At 37.5% G+C, this 18,838-nt stretch overlaps 1 long non-coding RNA gene across 1 annotated transcript in view; it reads left to right on the top strand.

Moving 5' to 3' along the window:
• LOC128080139 (uncharacterized) overlaps window positions 1–7,215 on the top strand; it is a 33,188-nt gene extending 25,973 nt beyond the window's left edge. The window contains exon 3 of the long non-coding RNA XR_008206505.1: window positions 7,060–7,215. This is a non-coding gene — a long non-coding RNA (uncharacterized LOC128080139). The remainder of the gene's footprint in view (window positions 1–7,059) is intronic.
• The last annotated feature ends 11,623 nt before the right edge of the window (window positions 7,216–18,838 follow it).

Genomic DNA, 18,838 nt, shown 5'->3' with positions numbered 1-18,838 from the left:
TACTCATCTAGCAGCTTCTGTCTCCTCATCTCTAACCTTTCCTTCCCTTGATAGTCTGCTTCAGCAATGCAGCATCACCCCTGCTTAAATAATCTTCTCATTTCCAGTGGCAGACTGAATCCATATTTTGGTGTGTAAAACCAGTATATTGCAATAACCAGTAGGTAATCTGTGTAGCACAGTCAGCACTTTTGTGTGAATAAGGCTAGAAAAGGGGTAAAAAAAATGATCTATTCAGAGTAGTATAAAAAAAGACATTTAAATAATTCCTTCACCATTCTCTGCTTTTTCTACATCTTTGGGAGGGGTCTGTAGCACACTATGTATATTTTCATCATACATCATAAAGTCCTGATTTAAATAAAACACAAATTTAATGAAAGAAAATGAACAGCTCAGATTAGACAAATTAGTCCACAACTAATTAGTTCACAAGACTGACTGGAGAGTGTTAGAGAAACGTTCCTCTAAAAGTTTGAGGTTTGTGTGGTTTGAGAAATGATGCGCACTTCACATGGTGTCATTCTGCAATGCACTTAACAGAAGACTGTCAAGTACTTGAAAATGTGGGGAATGATTTTGCAGCCTTGAGAGAGCAAGATGACACCCATTTTGTGTTATGATACAATGCAGTGTAGTCATCTATGTGGTACAGTGATGAAAGGTTACTGTTTTATTTATAAAATCAGTAATGAGCTCAAAAATAATGGTGTCATAATTGATGTAAAATTGCTCTATTAAAATGATTTATGCTCATTATACTAGCTCAAATTGTTTTTAAATGAGGCATTTGGGGTTCATTTTCATTGTCTTTTGTCTAATTTTAAAAGACATTTAAAACACCTTAAAGCAGAAAGTTAATTGAGTAGGTCCAAGAATACAAAAGCAGTCTTGAAATGAAAGTTAAGTTTGTTTTAGCAATTCAGTACATACTTCGATAGATATATAGGGATAGGGGGGAAGCAAGGTAACATTGTTTATCTGCAATTTATAGGTTTAGATGAAGGAAAATGGAAAAAATCTCTATATGGAACAAAAATAGTATTTGATTTGATGTAAAAAAGAGTAATTTCTCAAATAAAAGGGGCAATTTTGTCAAAAGAAGAGCATGGTAAATTTCAAAACAGCACAGTAGCCACAGCAGTGGTTTGAAATGTGTCTGCTTATTGGGCTTCGGTGAGTTGCTCTGAGGCACAGTGGCAGTCAGCCATTCCAAGGAAGCCCTTCTCCAAAAGTCTCCTTTCTGCTTCCTCGCATGGGATTTTACAACTGTTGAGCTGTTCATGAAATTAAATTATTATTTTATCTATTCTGAAGCAGTACCATAAGAGGATTTGTAAAGTAAATCCAGCCTTTATTGCATCCGGTTCTTTACTAGACATAATTCTGGCTATAATTCTGCTCTTGATTTCAACAGTGGAAATGAAATTACTCTGAATGGGAATGATTTTAGTGGAGGTTAACATTCAAACTGAAACCTTTCCTATTGCTGGAAAAGATGCCAGTCTCCAGTCATCTCAAATGTCCTTTGAATGGGTGTCATGCTGCAGTTGTCTGTCTGCTAGAGATTGAACTGTCTAGAGAAAGAGAAGAACACAGTGAATACCAATATCCTACGCTGTGCTCTGCAGGATGTTTTTCTTTAGGAGGTCCAAAGTGAGGTCAGCAGAAATCCATACAGCAGCAGACAGCAAGGATTTTAAGACAGCCATAAACACATACATTTGTGAGAGTCATGCCAATGAATCATCGAGTTAGAGACTTGATGCAGACTTGTTATTTGTGCCTAAGGGAATCAGTGTCTAGTCTCAAACACCGTCAATGTCTAAGCATGGTAATGATTGTACTTATATCAACAAGAAACACACAAGTGCAGTGAAAACAGTGAGGCCTAAGAGCCAAATACTGTCCTGCAGTGAAGAAGAGAATACTTCTGCTAACAATGTAAGAAGAAAACCAAGGAGTGGAATGGCTTGTGTAATTAAATTATACAGCATTCTATGTTTAGAATCATAGAATGGCTTGGGTTGGAAGGGGTCTCAAAGATCACCTAGTTGACACCCATTGGATCAGGCTGTCCAGGCACCCATCCAGCCTGGCATTGATGCCTCCAGGGATGGGGCATCCACAGCTTTTCTGGGTAGCCTGTGCCAGTGCCTCAGCACACTGAGTGAAAAATTTCCTCCTAATATCTAATCTAAATCTTAGAATCATAGAATTGGCTTGGGTTGGAAAGGACCTCAACGATCATCAAGTTTCAAACCCACAGCCACAGGCAGGGCTGCCTGCCACTAGATCAAGTACTAGATCAGATCAGATCACCGAGAACCCCATCCAACCTGGACTCAAACATTTCCATGGATAAGGCATCCACAGCCTCTCCATGCAACCTGTTCCAGCATCTCACTACTTGATCAGTAAAAAGCTTCCCCCTGACATCCAGTCTAAATCTCCTTTCCTTTAGTTTAAATGAAACTGTTGAAGAACACTGGTCCCAAGACGGATCCCTGGGGGACACCATTCATCATCAGCCTCCACTCAGACACAGAGCCATTTATCATAATCCTCTGGCTATGACCATTCCACCATTCCAGGCACAGACATGAGGGTCTCTGGCCTACAGTTCCCTGGGTCTTCCTTTCTCCCTTTCTTAAAAATGTAGATGAGACTTTAGAAAAGAAGATATAGCTGTCCTATACAAAAAATATATTTTGGTGAAGTATGCAAACTGCTATGAAGGGATAAGAAAGGAGAATTTAAACAATTCCTCCCTTAAGATGTGTCAGATAATTCACTATCAAGCAAAGCATATGTCCCAACACTTCCCAGATGTTCACTGTGGGGAAAGTATCCTTGGATAGATTAAAATAGCTTCAGTCAGATTTTCTGTCAGTTTTCCAAGCAAATTTCCAGCAGTAGATATTTTCAGCTGCTAAACACTAGTTACAGTCACACCAATGGGGGAAAAAAGGACCTTTGAACCCAAAACAGACCTAAAACTTATTATGATTCTGAAGTGTGCTATGCCACTTCAATGATACATAATTAACAGGTAATGAGCAGTTGTTTCTATGACAGCTGCTAATTTCAGAGTAGACCCTAATCTATCAGGGAGGGAAAAAGGCCAAATTTTATTTTTTTAACATTGAATGAAATCTGTACTTTCTAGTTATTACTTCAACTTTGAAAATTGTCCCATATCATCACAGTTTTAATGTGCATGGGTTAATCAAGAAGTCATAAACTGAATACTGTTAACAAAATATTTTAGAAATACCAGAGAATTGTCAAATATAATTTATTACATTTTATATAACAAGGGCTAGTGAGAAAACACCTTTGCTTGTCTTTCAGTTTTAAAGGAAGGAAAAGGAAAAAGAGTACAAAGTTATTGTAAATCACTGTTAGTTATGACCCAGTAACTAAAAAGTTGTGAAGGTACAGGCTATTAATAACCAGAGCAAACCTGGAAAAGGAATTACTAAAACTAAGTTAGATAACTAATTTCTGTCTAATACTCAGATGCAATTAAATATCTTTCACATCATCTCATATCCTTTCTGTCACTTTTTCCAGAACACAGGCTTTCCATTTATTCAGAAAATTATGTTTTGCAGAAATTTTTCCCAGAAAAGACAGAAACTGAGGTGGAATTTCATTGTTGTTCCTGAGCACTGCAGTGCCCTCTCTTTCACAGGAGAGGAAAGGTTGAACTCATTGCCCTCCATGCACATACTATGCATCAAAACTATTTAGCAGCAAACTGTCTACAGCTAGCACATCAGAAAGCAGTAACCCAAAGTGGGTGACATTTTTCAGTGCTTTACAAATTCATCTTCCATAAAGAGTATGGTATTGTTACACTGTGTGATATTGGTTTGTGTTTATATTGATTCCTGCTGCCATCTAGGCCAAAGGCACAGATACTGTGGTTTACACTGGACCCAGTGTTATCAAAGAGCATGTCTTCAATTTGAAATGAGCATATTATTGAGGAGCTACTTGTATATGATTTAACTAACATTCTCCCCTAACATATTTCTTTATTCTGGATTTAGTGTTACATAAAATACCATGCCAAAATAGCCCAATGATTACTGCAAATATAGCCTGGTAACTTACTGTAAATCTTAATTTTAAATTTGTTTTATTCTGTCATTTCATTAGAGAAAACCATCACCACAACAAAAACCTAAAAAAAAAAAAAAAAAAAAAAAGTCCTAAGGTAAACTTAATAGCTTTGAAACATAAAATAGGAAACCTTTCAAAACTGAATCCACTCTTCGAGCCATTCCACAGCTTTCCAAGTATTTTGCCACCAGCTTCTTTTAATGGCATAAGGCTTTAGTTTGTTTGACTGCCAGGTTATGGTAATGAGCTACAGCTTCTTGTATGATCTTTTTGTAGAGTGAGATAAAGACAAACTTGTAAAGTTCAGAGTTTTGACTGTGAGGTTTGTGGTTTAGAATATAGATTCCCCCCCCCCACCTCTTTGTCAGTAGAGTGTTGCTTAGCATTTTTGGTAGACAGCAGACAGCCAGGAATAGGACCTAAATAATTTGACTATGAAGAGAGACATCAGTGTTGTTTGATCTTTAGACAGAGTGAATAATGATTATTGGGAATAACTTATTCTGAGTTTGGCAAATGTTCATGAAGCCTGCATCCTAGCATCCAGACCCTTCTTGAAAAAATGCAAGTTCAAACAGGTAATGAAAGCACATTTTCATCATTATATCAGTAAGCGATGGGCTTATTTCAGCACAGCATCCTTAAAATATCCATGAGTCGTTGGTTTTTCCAAGCTGTTTAAAGTGTTACTTAAAGTATCTCAGATCTTACAGCTCTAGTATTTTCACCCATTATATACATTGTCTTCAATTTCCTTTCACAATACTAAGCATAAAATAGTATTTGCGTGAGTGAAGCTATGTTCTTGCCTGAACTCCTCCATCATGACGATAGAGGACCACAAATTAAAAAAGCTGTAGGAAGGAGGGTTGCTGTCAGTGGTTCTAACCATCTGTGGTCTGTATTCTCTAGCATGGGAATAATCTTTGTGACGTGGAGAAGACATGAGTCTTCTCACGTCTTCTCATGAGCTGGAAAAGGGACATGGCATCCCTAAGTGCCTGGTGAAGAATCTGCATAACAGTTTTTCAACATTAATTCGAGAACTCTTGGCATTGAGCATGCTGCTATTGTACCAACTGTCTTCTATATAGTCCTCTGGTGCTTTTTAAGTTGTGCTGAAAGGAGTTGTGCAACAGACTAGGAAGAGTCTGGCAGCATTAATAAGCATGAAATTAAATGCTCTTAGGCATCTCAATGCATTTGGAGGATTTGGTTACAATTCTGACTACTGGGAGTCTGAATTGCTTCTGAGAATCCTCTACAGCTCCAGCTCCCCTGGGGGGGAAAGCTTCAAACTGAGATCTGTTTTAGTATTTGTTTTGCTGCTGCCATAAATTCCAAACCAGTAACACCACGTACCTTTTTGCTCTCCTGAAGTAATCTCTCTTCTGGAGGCTAGTTCTTTATATCAGTCTCTTAGGGTCACATTTCTGCATTTTGTCTGACGTAGAACAGGACCATATTCTTCACCTTGAGAGTTCAGAGTTACTGAGTGTGAGCAGCTGTCGGATCTTTCTGCTGCTCTGGGGTGCAGACTGGACTGACTTCTTTTGAATCTGATTTTACAACTCTGGCATTGAAAATAGATGTGCACTTTTAACACTGCTATTAATTTCCATGGACCGACTTGCAAAATAGCATACTTCTGGAGTAGAAGTGCATAACCTTTGAAATTTCCATGACACTAAATGTGGCTTTGAAGCATTTAAATAAATTATGTTGAAATTAAACATCCCTCATCATGCATAAAAGCCTCTTCTATTTTTTTTTTTCCCCTCCTTCCGTACTGAGAACCATTTAACAGCTGGCTAGTACTTTATCATTGATTATGAAGGAGGAAACCTCAACTCACCTGCAGGTATCATTTGTTTGTATGTGGTAGGTGAGGGCTGGATGGAACTTTTTTTTTCATCTCGGTAGGACACTGTATGTTCTCCCCTTTTCTAAGCATAATTATCATTGAAAAACCTTACTATGTTTTGTGCTTGAAATGTCAGTTAAGTAAAAATAACTTTGAAAACTCTGCCTCTTTGTGTACTATAGCTGGAGGGAATGCAGTGTGTATCTTGCTAGCTCAATAGGGATGATTATAGAGCAAGAGCTATTGATAGGAAAACTACCAGCTGTTTGAAAATGTTATTTTAGGAATTAGAGCAAAAACAGGTAAAATAGAGACATTTTGGAAACATCTATAGAGAAGAGGTGCTGTTTAAGAATTGTTTAAAAATGTTGAAGTCTACCACTTAACACCCAGGACTTGTAAATTATTTGAGAGTATGTATGCCTTAGACCTTTTTCATTAGCTTGATCCGCTAAAACAAGCAGTCATGTTTTTGCTGTAGTGGTTATCGGTTATTGGCACTGGTAACTGGAGAAGCTGATGACTTTGTGAGTGATCATCCATGATCTGTGTGACCTTGAAAGTCGGCAGTTTATTAAAAATGAACCTGGGGGAAAAGTACAAGGTACAAGGGCTTTTTTAGTACACGAACATATAGGAGCAATGTTGGACTTGAACAGATAGCACACTGATCATGAGTACACTAAGACTGTTAATGTCTAAATTTCTTGCTCCTGTCTTCCAGTCTTGCTGAATTTCATTTGCCAAAAGGGAAAAACAAATCTATAGTCTAATTCCTAGAGGGTCTTGTGCATGGAAATTAGGTGTGTGGCAGGAATTAAATGTATACTGAAGTAATAAAAGGGTTTTCTACAGACTAGCACAGACTATTTGCACAAGGAAGGATCCTCAAACATTAGAACAGGTGCTCATTTAGGAATACAGACCTCTCTGCATCCAGAAATAGTAAAGCATGCTGAATTTTGCAGTGATTTACGAAGAATAACAGAAAGAGCATTCTCTTGTCTTCTCCTCCCCGAGGTGCTGGCATCTCCCCTGTGACACTCTATCTCTTCCTTCTTTAGTTCTCATCACTCACAGAAAACAGATGTTTGACACTGGTAAATCCTCAGAGGATGAAGATGTTTCTAAGTAGGTTTGCTGCTCATGGGACCTTTCAGCCTGAAGAAAAATGTTGTCATTGTTGTCATAAACATTTCTCAAAACCTAAAAAGTGAGAAAGAAAAGGTCAGTACTTTCCCCTTTTTTTGTTTTTTTTTTTTTTTTTTGTTTGTTTGTTTGTTTGTTTGTTATTATTATTTGTATTTCTTCTGGTCAGCTCAAATGAAAAAGAAATAAATCACTCTAGGATGTTAGCTGTTATTATTTTGGAGGAAGGGGAGAGGGGACAATAAAGTTTTTGGTATCAACAAAAAAGCTGAAGTGCAACCAAGAAAGGATATTTGTGTAGAAATTTATCTGACATAAAGGCATTTTTCCCTTCCCTTCCCTTTTCTTCCCTTCCCTTCTCTTTGATTTTCTAAAAAGTTTAGCAATTTTTTTTAAAGGCAGAAATAGAATGGCCTGTGTTCCTGAATGTCCTGGATGTTGTAAAATACAGATAAAATTGGTAGAAAGTTAACTGTAAAAGAAACAGAGTTAAACTGCATCTTATGCCAGATAGGAATCTTTGGTAAGCTTCGTGCACAGAGGCAGGTAGGTAGAGGAAACACATAAAGAGATCAGCTCTGCTGAGCATTAAGCAGAGTGCCATGAGCCACAGCAGGGAGTAAGCAGAGGAGTGGGTCAAGGACAACTGGGCAATCTACCAGTAATGGATGAGCAAGCTCAGACAGCTCATAGAAAAAGCAGCAGCTCAAGACCAAATATGCTGAAAATAGGAAACATTCTCTTTTTCGGTTTGCAATGTTTTTGTTTTGTTTTGTTTTGTTTTGTTTGTTTGTTTTGTTTGTTTTTCCTTAAAATACAAAATAAAATTGTTGCTTCAGAAGGTGTGGAGGAGGAGGAAGCAGGGAATTGGCAGTAAGCTTTTTGAAATACCCATTATATGATCATAAAGCTATTTGTATTGCTGCTGATTAAATTATTTTAATAAGCCTACATGCCCTATAAAAAGGATTGGGAGGATATTTTTAAAGACTTCAGTCTAGAAAAGCAAAAGCAATTTCTAAATATTTTATACACAATGATAGACTTTATTATAGAAAAAATTAGTAGCGAATGCTATTAGCTATTGGATTATTGTGCTGCTCCCTGTAAATGAAAACAGTTTGATATTTCTCTTTGTAATTGCTTGGTTGCTTTATGGAAGATTTCCTTTGGCACTAGTGCTTTCTCTGCTGTGTACAGGGTTTCATAGTGGAGTTAGCTCACATTTCAGCAAACGTGACCAGGTCTCATCTGGGGACATGCTGCGACATTCTGTGAGACAGCTTGGTGCTGCCTGGGGACTTCTGGGCAGGATGCTCTTCTCATGCCCCTGCTGCATCATGCTTGCCATACGCAAACCTATGGGCTCTTGCTAGCTGCCTCATATGGTCCAGCAGAACCATTTCCATCCTAAAGCACTTGTCTGTGAAGCCCCAGAGGCTTCCTGATGTTGTTTTGTCCCAAAGGTCAAATGGACCTTAGGTGACTTCTGCTCTTGGGGTGATGTGACCCAAGAACTGCTTGCTAAGTGGCCTCACTGGGAATTAATTCATGTTTAGAGGGCTTAACTGCTGCTTAACACATGGTGGTGCTTTGCTTTTCTTGGGCTTTATTCCAAATTACTGAATTCATCAAGACATCTTCTATTCAGTTCCAAAGACCCTGAATGAGGTTTTCTGGTTATATTTTTAACCTAGAGGTCTTTGACATTTTAACCAGCATCTTTATGTTTCGTGTTTCATTCCTTGGTATTGGTGGTATTATTTCTGCAGACTCTTGTCAAAAATTTATTAAAAGTTCCCTTGATAATGTATCTTTAGACCAATCTGCCTGGTTTAAGAGGAAAGCATATAGAATCAGAGAGGATGGAAATTATTACTATGGAAAGTAAGGGTGTTCGTTCTCTTTGTAAGCTTTAGGACTGAGTATATGAAATAGTCTCGAAATATACAAAACATTTTTCCCCCCATGTTTGCAGAGATTGGTTGTTTGCTGTTTGTGATAATTGTCAGTGCAGATTCTATAAAGCTGTGCTTAACGTATTCATCTATTAAGGTGCAGTTGAGCACTCGTGACAGTGCCTGAATGCAGCTTTTCTGTCTACAGGGTACTGTGTCCAAGTTTGGTCTGCGGCCCCCAGCACAAGAGGGATGCAGAGCTGTTGGAGCAGATCCTGAGGAAGGCCATGAAGATCAGAGCGCTGGAGCACCTCTCCTTTGAAGAACGGTTGAGGGAGCTGGGCTTGTTTAGCTTGGAGAAGGTAAAGCTCTGTGGACACCTCATTGCAGCCTTTCTGTACCTAACCTAATGGCCTGTAAGAAAGCTGGGGAGGATCTTTTTGTCAAGAAGTATAGTGGTAGGACAAGAGGGAATGGCTTTAAACTGAAGAGGGGAGATTTATATTAGGTATTAGGAGGAAATTCATTACTGAGGGGATGGTGAGGCAGTGGAACAGGATTCGCAGAGAAGCTATGGATGTTACACTAGAGCACAACTCTGTGTGGCCTGAAGTCTCTTCTGCACTGTCCCCAAAATACCTGGCAGGACAAATGAACACACAGGGGAGGATCTCTACATTTAGAGAGCCTGGCCCAAGCCATTGCTAAACTGTATGACTAGTTCCACTTTTGTTTGTGTAGTTATAGCCACAGTGTTGTAGGTGGTTTTAATCATATATTACTTCTCACTGTCACGATTCTTTGTTGATATTGAGGACCAAACTTTCCAAAGCATTTATGTACCTGTAACCAAATATGAATAGTTTCAAAAATAATTTAGAAGCAAAGCACCATACTCTTCAGTGGGAGTTGGATACATAGAAAAAGAACACCTGACTCCTATTTGCATGGGTTGCCTTTTTCAACATCATAACCTGAAGCAGTAAGTACCATTTGTCAATTTCTTGCATACCGTGAACCTTCAAGGTCATGCTGTGAAAAGATCCGTGCAACAGGTGAAAGCATCCTTTGGTTACTGTGTTCTCCCTTCTGCATGATTTTCCTCTGATTTAAGCACAGGGAACTCTGCAGCAAAGGGCAAGCTTTGCTGGGCTGTTTCCTGTGGATTTGTGGTGAGATTGCCATTGAAAAAAAGTACATGCTTTGAAAGCATAAACAACTCACCATCCAAGCAGTAATTCAGGTCTAATACAGTGCCACTTTTCTCATTTAGAAATGAGAAATAACATAAAATGTGAAAGCAATATGCTGCCATCAGGATGCTAAGTACAGTTTTGTAGCTTGAGTAAATAAATCTTAATTAAGAATTTGAGCGTATATTTTCATTTTTTTTCCTTCCTCTTCTACCTCCAAGAATTTGACTGGAATATAATGAAAAACTGCAAAAAATTAAAAACCTAGGGAAAAAAAATCCACACAAAACCCAACCAGTAAATGAAAATAATGAGGTTTTCTTCCTCTTAATTGTAGAACATTCCTATGGGTGTGTGCGTGCACATATGTCCTTACAAATATATGCATGTAAGCATATAAAGAAGAGATGAACATGTTCAAACGTTCTTAGCTGCTTAGGGCGCAGACATATCCATAAAAATCAAATGGCAGTCTTTTGTAATTCAATTTGTTTTGTAATGAAATCTAAAGCCAAACAAAGTATGTGCATTGTTCTATTTAATATGACCAATAAAAATTTATATATTTCCCTTGAATTTATTCTGAATTACATTATTGCAATAAATAATTACAGCACATCTGATTGAAAGAGGAAAGGATCAGATTTGGTTTTCATACAAGCTTTGGGCTGTGATTGAGCAAGCTTAAGAGTGAAATGTCTTTAGCAGAGCAGCATTATGTACAGAAGATTTTTTTAGACCTGAGCCACTTAAAATAATTCCAGTGGAGTGCTAAGGGCTAATTTCCAAGTAAGGAGGATCACTTGGTATTTACACTTACATAAGAAGTTGCTCCCGATAGCAAATGTAACATTTCAACTACAGCAACCCAAACCATAAGATGTTTGAGTTATTTTGATTCAAATGATCAAGAAAATTAGATTTAAAACATCTTGAAACAAAAAAGTGGGTTGTCAGACAAGGCACTGGTGTTCCTGACCCTACGTACACATGCTGGTGCTCGTGTACACATACATGCTTTGCATTCAAACTGCTGTTGCAAGTGAGATGAGATTATCTGTCACTGCTTGTGACAGCTGTAACTCCAAAGCTGAAGAATTTGTCACAGTAATGCACTGTTGGCATCTTCTTCAGATCTCGTGTCAAATGTGAGAGTCCTCTGGGGATGCGTTGGATACCCTGGGGAATGTCAAATGTGATTAAATTTCTATGCATAAACAGCTGAATCCCAGCAAAATCTTCATTGCCTTTTACAACTTAGGGGCATTACAGGTGATTGTGTTTATGCAGTTAGATGTATACATCTAAACCTGCTAGCTGAATCCAACCAAACTGGCAAAAAGACTTGAGAAAAAAATTAGGTGCAATAGAAGATCTTCCTCAGATATATAGAATTGCTCAGATTAGGAAAGAATTTAGATTATCAAGTCCAACTGCAACCTAACCGTACTACCCTAACTCCAACCCTAACCCTCTGCTAAATGTGGTCACTGAGCACCACATCCAAATGGCTTATGCTAATCTCTAACCAGAATATGAGTTAACCAAGAACTGCCTCAAACAAATATATCTTGGAGAAAATTTGCTACAAAATTGTAACAAAAGAGGCAAAATAATGCAGGTGTCAGGATTCTTTCTGTTTGGTTCTATGCTATGGATGTGAGTAAATGTAAATTCCAACACTATTATTTACCTGTTTAGCAAGATGCTGTGGTAGTGTTTGCAGCATTTTGCTGTCTCTTCTAAAAGGGTATGCAGACAGCCCAACTCATGTAACTCAGAAACAGATCTAACATATTTGGGATAATAAGCCCTACACAGGATGTTTAATTTTGTGTCTATGTCAGCCTAAGAGCTTACTAAATTTGGGCATTTCTGCAGTGTGATCCACTATGTAATGCAAACAAACAAAATAGGTTTTGATTAATTGCTTTGAAGTCCTTGATGAAAAGAACTTCTGAAGGAAGGCATTGTTGCTTCTCTGCTGAAAAATCTGCTTACTCCATGTAAATATAGGGTTTTCATGCGTGTTAAAATGCTAATTGAATTTGCGGTGAGGACTTTTTGTCTAGTTAAGCCAAGGACACACAAGTTTATTTCCTCAATTGCAATTATTGTCTGGTCACAATTTTGTATCCCAGAACATGCCACATGGCTCTCCCTGCACTTCAGAAAGGTATTTTTCTTCTATAGGCTCTTAATATCTCCCAGCCTTGAGAATATGTTACAGATACTGTAGTCAATGCAGCTAATAGAGAAAAGGTTATTCTGTTCTCCCTGAAAAAGAAAACTACTTTTCTTCACTTGATCAGTTTCTCAGCTTGCTACCACCTGAATTAATTACTTTTCCATTGAGTTGTTAAACACGCATTTGTGATGTATGTTAAATGTATGTTTAATATTTCAACTGTAAAAATAATCCGTATTGGGAAGTGGTGCCCAGGGACGTGATTTAGTGGAGTGTTCTTAGAATTAGGGTAGTATGGTTAGGTTGCAGTTGGACTTGATGATCTTTAAGGTCTTTTCCAACCTGAGCAATTCTACCAGGCCATAACAATGGATACTATAGAACATGTATGGCATATAATAGGCTTTAGGAGGGTTGCTTTTTCTAACTGTAGAAGAAAGCGTGCTTTGAGTTATCCCTAGTTCTTTTTCTAATGCATTTTTTAAGTTTTGAGTGCTCTCCATTTGGTTACAGCATCCTTGGCCCAACATGAAGTCTGATTTGTATATGACTGTTCAGCTCACGCTGCAAAAGCATTTGAGTTGCTATCACTTAAACCCTCTCCATAAATGACTTTTCTTAGAATTATAGAATATTCCAACTTGGAAAGGACCCACAAAAATCATTGTGTCGAGCTCCTGCCTCCACAAAAGACCACACCACCCAAGGATCAAATCATACTTCTGTGAGTGTTTTCCAAATGCTCTTTGAACTTCTTTCACATCCTTTAGAATCACCTCTGACATCACTTTCCGATCTTTAAAGATCACTGTAATGCTCTTAGAAAACTGTCATCTGAAACCCATGGAGCAGGAGATGAGCTATGTCATTGCTGCTGTGGTTTTGGAATTGCCTACACACCTAGGCTGTGCTAAGATGCATCTGTAATATTCCTTATTTTTGACTGTGAGTTCACAGGTACAGCTACTATCAGGCTTTGTTGTGCTTTTAACAGAACAAATCTCTAATTTCTTTGTCTCTCTTGTCTACCTAGGGCTCCTAACACAATAGAAATAGTGTCAAGCCAATAGGAATGAGAGGAAAATTAGAGGGCAGGTAGGGTTTGGCTAACACCACCAGGCTACTCATTTATAGAAAGACTATTGATGGAAAGACTATTTTGTTTTACCCAAAAAAGAATCTGTATAGCTAATGAATTACTAATCTTAAAACAACATCCTTACAGTGTTGCAAAGGATCCAGCAGAGAAGAATAGCTGAGAAGGAAATTAAATGTGACATAAAAGCTTCTGAATCTTGATAACTTGTTTTAGGCTCATCAGAATTTAGTAAATAAATAAATAAATGGAGAGGAGGGGAAAAACAGATTGGAGATGTGTTTATTTTCCCCGGGGAGAACTCGAACATCCGCTGAAGCCCAGGAGAGAGTGTTAATGAAGTAAGGAGCATCAGGGGAGCTACTTGACATAATACAATCTTTTATTTTATTTATGGGGAACTGATTTCTCAATCAAAGTATCTGATGTTAGTTTTCAAAGAGCATCCATGAGGAGAAGAGAAAAAATCTGCAGGGACTCTCACCTTATTACAGGCTTTTAACTGATCAGTTAGTGATTTTATTGGAAGTGTACAAGGAAACTCTGTCAGGAAGCTCAGATTCTAGGTACAGCTTTGGATGTGAGGCTGAAAATTAGACAAAGCAGCCTGCCTGTGCTGCTTATAACATCATGGATAGCAGTGTGTTTCTAACTGGGACATCAGCTACTGAAACGAAAATTGAAAGTGTGAGAGAAATCCATGTCTGGAAAACAATGGACTGTATCTGTCTTGGTAAATAAAACACTGTTTTCCTAGAGCCGCTGCCCTCCTCCTAGAATGATGTACTCTTACTCTTAGTGCTGAGGATAACCTCCAGCCCCTTTTGAACTTAACCTCATCAGGCATTTTCTATGAAAATACATAGAATCATAGAGTTGTTTGAGTTAGAAGAAGCCTTTTAAGACCAACTGGATCAACTCCCCTGCAGTGAATAATAACATCTACAGCTCAGTCGTGTGCTCAGAGCCCCATCCTGCCTGACCTTGAATTTCTTTGAGGATGAGGGATCCATCTCCTTTCTGGATGCCTCTCTGGGTGGTTGGTGCTTCACTAACCTTAAAATCTTAAAAAATCATAATTTTTTTTTTTAATATCCAATAAAGAAGCCAATAAATCTCCTCTCTTTCAATTCAAAAAAATTTCCCGTTGTCCTATCATGTCAGGCCCTGATAAGTGTCTGTCCGCCTCCTGTCTTATCTAAGAGGCTGGCATTAAAACCTTGCCATTTGCCTTATGCCACTGGACAGTTCAGATGTAACCACATAGACTCAGGCCTCCAGAAAAGAAACAGTAAAGTGTCTTAATGGCCTGTTTGGTTCCAGTATGTGTTCCGGCCTATGCTTGTCTGGAGCTCCTGAGACATAAGAGCAGTGCAGAGCATTCTGAAAACTGAGCAAACTGAATTGTTTGTTTGTTTGTTTGTTTGTTTTTGTCAGGGAAACTTTGCAAAGAGAGATAGTCTGGAGCAAGTAGTGAGACTGGAAAAATTGACATTGCTCCCCTCCTAACAGACAGTAAAACAGTATTTTACTTCTGGGGAATACATTCTAGAAAGAAGATGCTTGATTTGAACTCCTAAAGGAAAATAAAGTAATTCCTTTGTCTATCTAGTTGGTGCTACTTATGTCAGTGAAAATAAGCTGTAACATCCCCTGTAGCCTCAAATGTGCTTGGAACTTGAAAACAATCATTTCCCAAAGCTCAATACAATTGCCAGCATGGAAGGTGAGAAGGAGAAGTGTTATGAGACAGCAGACAGGTGGATTCCTAGAGGAAATCTCCTCCAAAATCCACCCTAACCTCCTCTTTGTTTAATAAGAAGTAGGAAAGAATTAATAGAAATAAGTGAGCACATGTGCATATGACTGTATGCAATTTAATGCATGTTTACATGTAAAGTTTAATGAAAATGGAAAATATAAAGGTAACAAAAGTGAATACAAATTACAACCTTGCCCATACAGGTAGTAAATGAAAATTAAAAGATTCATTTGAACACAAATGACAGTGGAAAAGTCTTCATTGTAGGTTCTAATGTCCTACATTTTTATCAAGCAAAAGTAGGAATGGAGAAGGAAAGGCAAAACACCAAAAACAAATTTCTGTTCAATATCTAGAGTAACACAGAAGGTGCTTTAAGTCCATCTGATAAATTGAATAGATATTTCTCTATTGGAAACACAGAAGATGCAAGGTGTCATAGAATAAAGCTTTATGTTTCCTGAATCAATTGTTTGAAGTAACATGTGCCCACAAGTGTTGTAAAAATAGCTGATTCAATTTAACCACTCATTTCAAGTATATATAACCCTGAAAATCCATTGTGATGGGAATGAGGGAAGTCAACAAAGTAGGAAGTTCAGACCAAAGCAAAAATAAAGGATTTCACATAAAACAGGATGTTTGTAATGCTTGTCAGCATGCTGCTATGAAAATAGGTATTGTCAAATATATTCTTACTGTTTGTTTAATAATTATTTTTTTTAATCAACCAAAACAAACAGGCCACTGTTCTTTCTCATTCTAGGCTGTAATTTATTTCTTAAAAAGAGAAAGAAAAATAAAAGTAAAAATACTCATAGTATGGTACAAACACTGATGGAATAAACTGTCAGACTGCTAAAAAAAAAAATCCCGCTTTCTCTATTTCTTGTTAAATGCTACGTTGTAAATTAGACCTCTTGCCTTCCCTTCTGAAACTCATGCATTTCTAGCATCTTAGTGCACATATCAGGAACTGTTTGACAACAAGGATTTCTGTAGCAATTCATTTTAAGACTAAGCATGCTGTGTCGTCTTCTTCTTTCTCCTCACTTTTTCATCTTTTTTTTTCTTTGCCTTTTGCCTTGCTTTGCCTTCCCTCTGTTTCCCTTCTCCATCCTCCCCCATTTTCAAGCTAGATATCAACACATGCAGAACAGCTAGGTAACTTGAACCCATGAAATCTGTAGAATGTGAAGTTTTTAAACCATTCCTTTCTTTTTTTTTTCCTCTTGCTGGCCTAGTTTTCTGCCCAGTTAGGAAAATGTTCAGTGAAGGTCAGATGAGAGCCTGGTCTGATACAAAAGAAGTTGCAGGAGAATGTAATCAAAAGGAGAGAATGGGGAAAGGGCAGGGAAATGGGACCACAGCAGGGATGTGTTAGATCAGCTCAGCCAAATCACTGACATGTTTGGTCAGGATTACACATCAGTACTCCAGATCTGCGGCAGTGCAGAGTAACTTAAATCCCATAACAAGATTTTGCTTTTTATGAAACTATTTATTTATTCCTTCTTTACAAGACATTTAAGAAAATATCTTTGGTGATGGCCATTGGAACAATCTCTCTATTGAGTTCTGTGAGTGTATTTTCTTTCTTTTACGTCAGTGTTAACAGTCACCAGATCTTCCAGTACTTTTGAAATGCATCTCCATCTGCATTCCAAATCTGTACTAAAATCAATCACAATACACAGTACACAATAGAGGTGTGCACTGAAATAAATTCATCGGCTTTCATCTGGAAACAAGTCTTAAAGAGGTGACATCAAATACCTTTTAGAAAGTCTTACATGAAATCATAATATCATTAGGATTGGGAAAGAGCTCTAAGTGAAAGCAGATTTAACCTATGAGTTCTTAGCAAGTGAAACACTAGCTTTGTCTGTATACAACATTTGGTAATCTGTTGTGTTCTTCAAGAATTTTCATGCAACTCTATTAAGAAACTCAATGGAAAAAATTGACTCTAACCCAACTAAAATCAGGACAGCTTTCAAAATTGATTCTGTGTCAGTTTGTTCTATGAAGTCTTACATTCAATTAAATTTAAACCAGGAATATGTGATTTGTAAAGAGAAGTCATATCTTTTCATAAAACTGAAAAAAAAAAAAAAGATCTATTGAGCATACAAGTCTTACACAAGTCTTTTTCTTGAGGACAGAAGCAAATGTCAAGCGAAGTACAAATTGGAAAAGATTGTTCTTGTTTAACTTAATTAGCATACTTAGACAATTTAAGTTAATTTCCCTGCTGCGGAGCAGGGAGGATATTAACAATCTGAGAGATGCTCATGTTGTAAGGTCTCATGGGACAGGGATAATTTAGCACCTGTGTAGCAGAGGGGAAAAAACTTAGCTTCTGCTCAGATGACAGAGTGAGGAAAAATAGTGATTATGATTAATATACAATAAAATCAGAGTTTGGAGAACTTATACTACAGGAATTCTGTAGAATTTATTTTGCTGTCATCAATATTTCTTTTAGTGAAAACTGGAGAATGGTGACTTGTGGCATTTTTGGACCAGACATAGATTATATCCTTCTCTTAGGTTTACCACCAAGCTGGACATTTACATTTACATTTGGAGACCTATGGAAAACATTGTTAGAAGACTCAAGTTGGAAAATTCTCTGATCCTGAAGTCAGTTTAAGGCATCTTAGGAAGTGACTACAGATAAAGATGAAGATTTGTGAAATTGTATTTTTGCAGTATTCACAAATAATATGTAATATTAAAACATGGTTTCTACCTTTATACAGTAATAAAATAATAACTAATTAGCTTCATAACCATTCCTGTGCTACAGAAAATTTATAATTTTTTAAATAGTTATAGGTTATGTTCAGAAAACATTGGTAAAATGCTACTGATGTATAAAAATCTATTTGTCCTGCCCTAACATCTCATACGTAAGAAAATATGGCATGTTCACAGGTCTGATGTAATGTCCACTTCAGTCTTGCTACTAGGTAAATAATGCATCACATCCTGTCTTCTTAAGTATATCCACTGCTCACCTGTAGTGAGCATTTCTACTGTTGAACTGTAGCCAGAGTAATTTATAATGCAAAACTGGTGAAGATCCAAATCTAATATAGTACAACTGAGCATGGCTTAATAGAGTATTTGCTTTCTGATTCTAGTATATGACAACATCAGTGTCCCTGGTAATGTGGAAGAAAGTGCCAGCAATGAGAGATGATTTGTCACAGACAGTGAAGGCGTAAAGTAAACAGAACAGCAGCAATTCTGTGGGTTTTCATTGCATACCATTGGATTATTACTTAGGTTCTATGAATATGTGAATATATGTGGCCAACATGTAGTTTCTTTTGTTGTAATTTTGCTTGCTTAATAGTATAATTTTACATACAAATGAATAAATTACAGAGTAAAACACCCATTGCTCTTTGATTCATCTCTTTCTTCTTTCCCCGTAATCAAAAAAGAAGGGTAAAAACTTAATAGGAACAAAAGCAGGATAATGCAAATGCTCCTGAAAAATATCTGTCCCTCGGAAAACTCTTGTACACTGTGTTCTTCTTTTTCTC

The sequence above is a fragment of the Tympanuchus pallidicinctus genome, unplaced genomic scaffold (assembly GCF_026119805.1).
Source record: "Tympanuchus pallidicinctus isolate F22 unplaced genomic scaffold, pur_lepc_1.0 scaffold2, whole genome shotgun sequence".
In the NCBI taxonomy this organism is placed as follows: Eukaryota; Metazoa; Chordata; class Aves; order Galliformes; family Phasianidae; genus Tympanuchus; species Tympanuchus pallidicinctus.
This window is presented reverse-complemented; position numbering and strand designations above follow the sequence as displayed.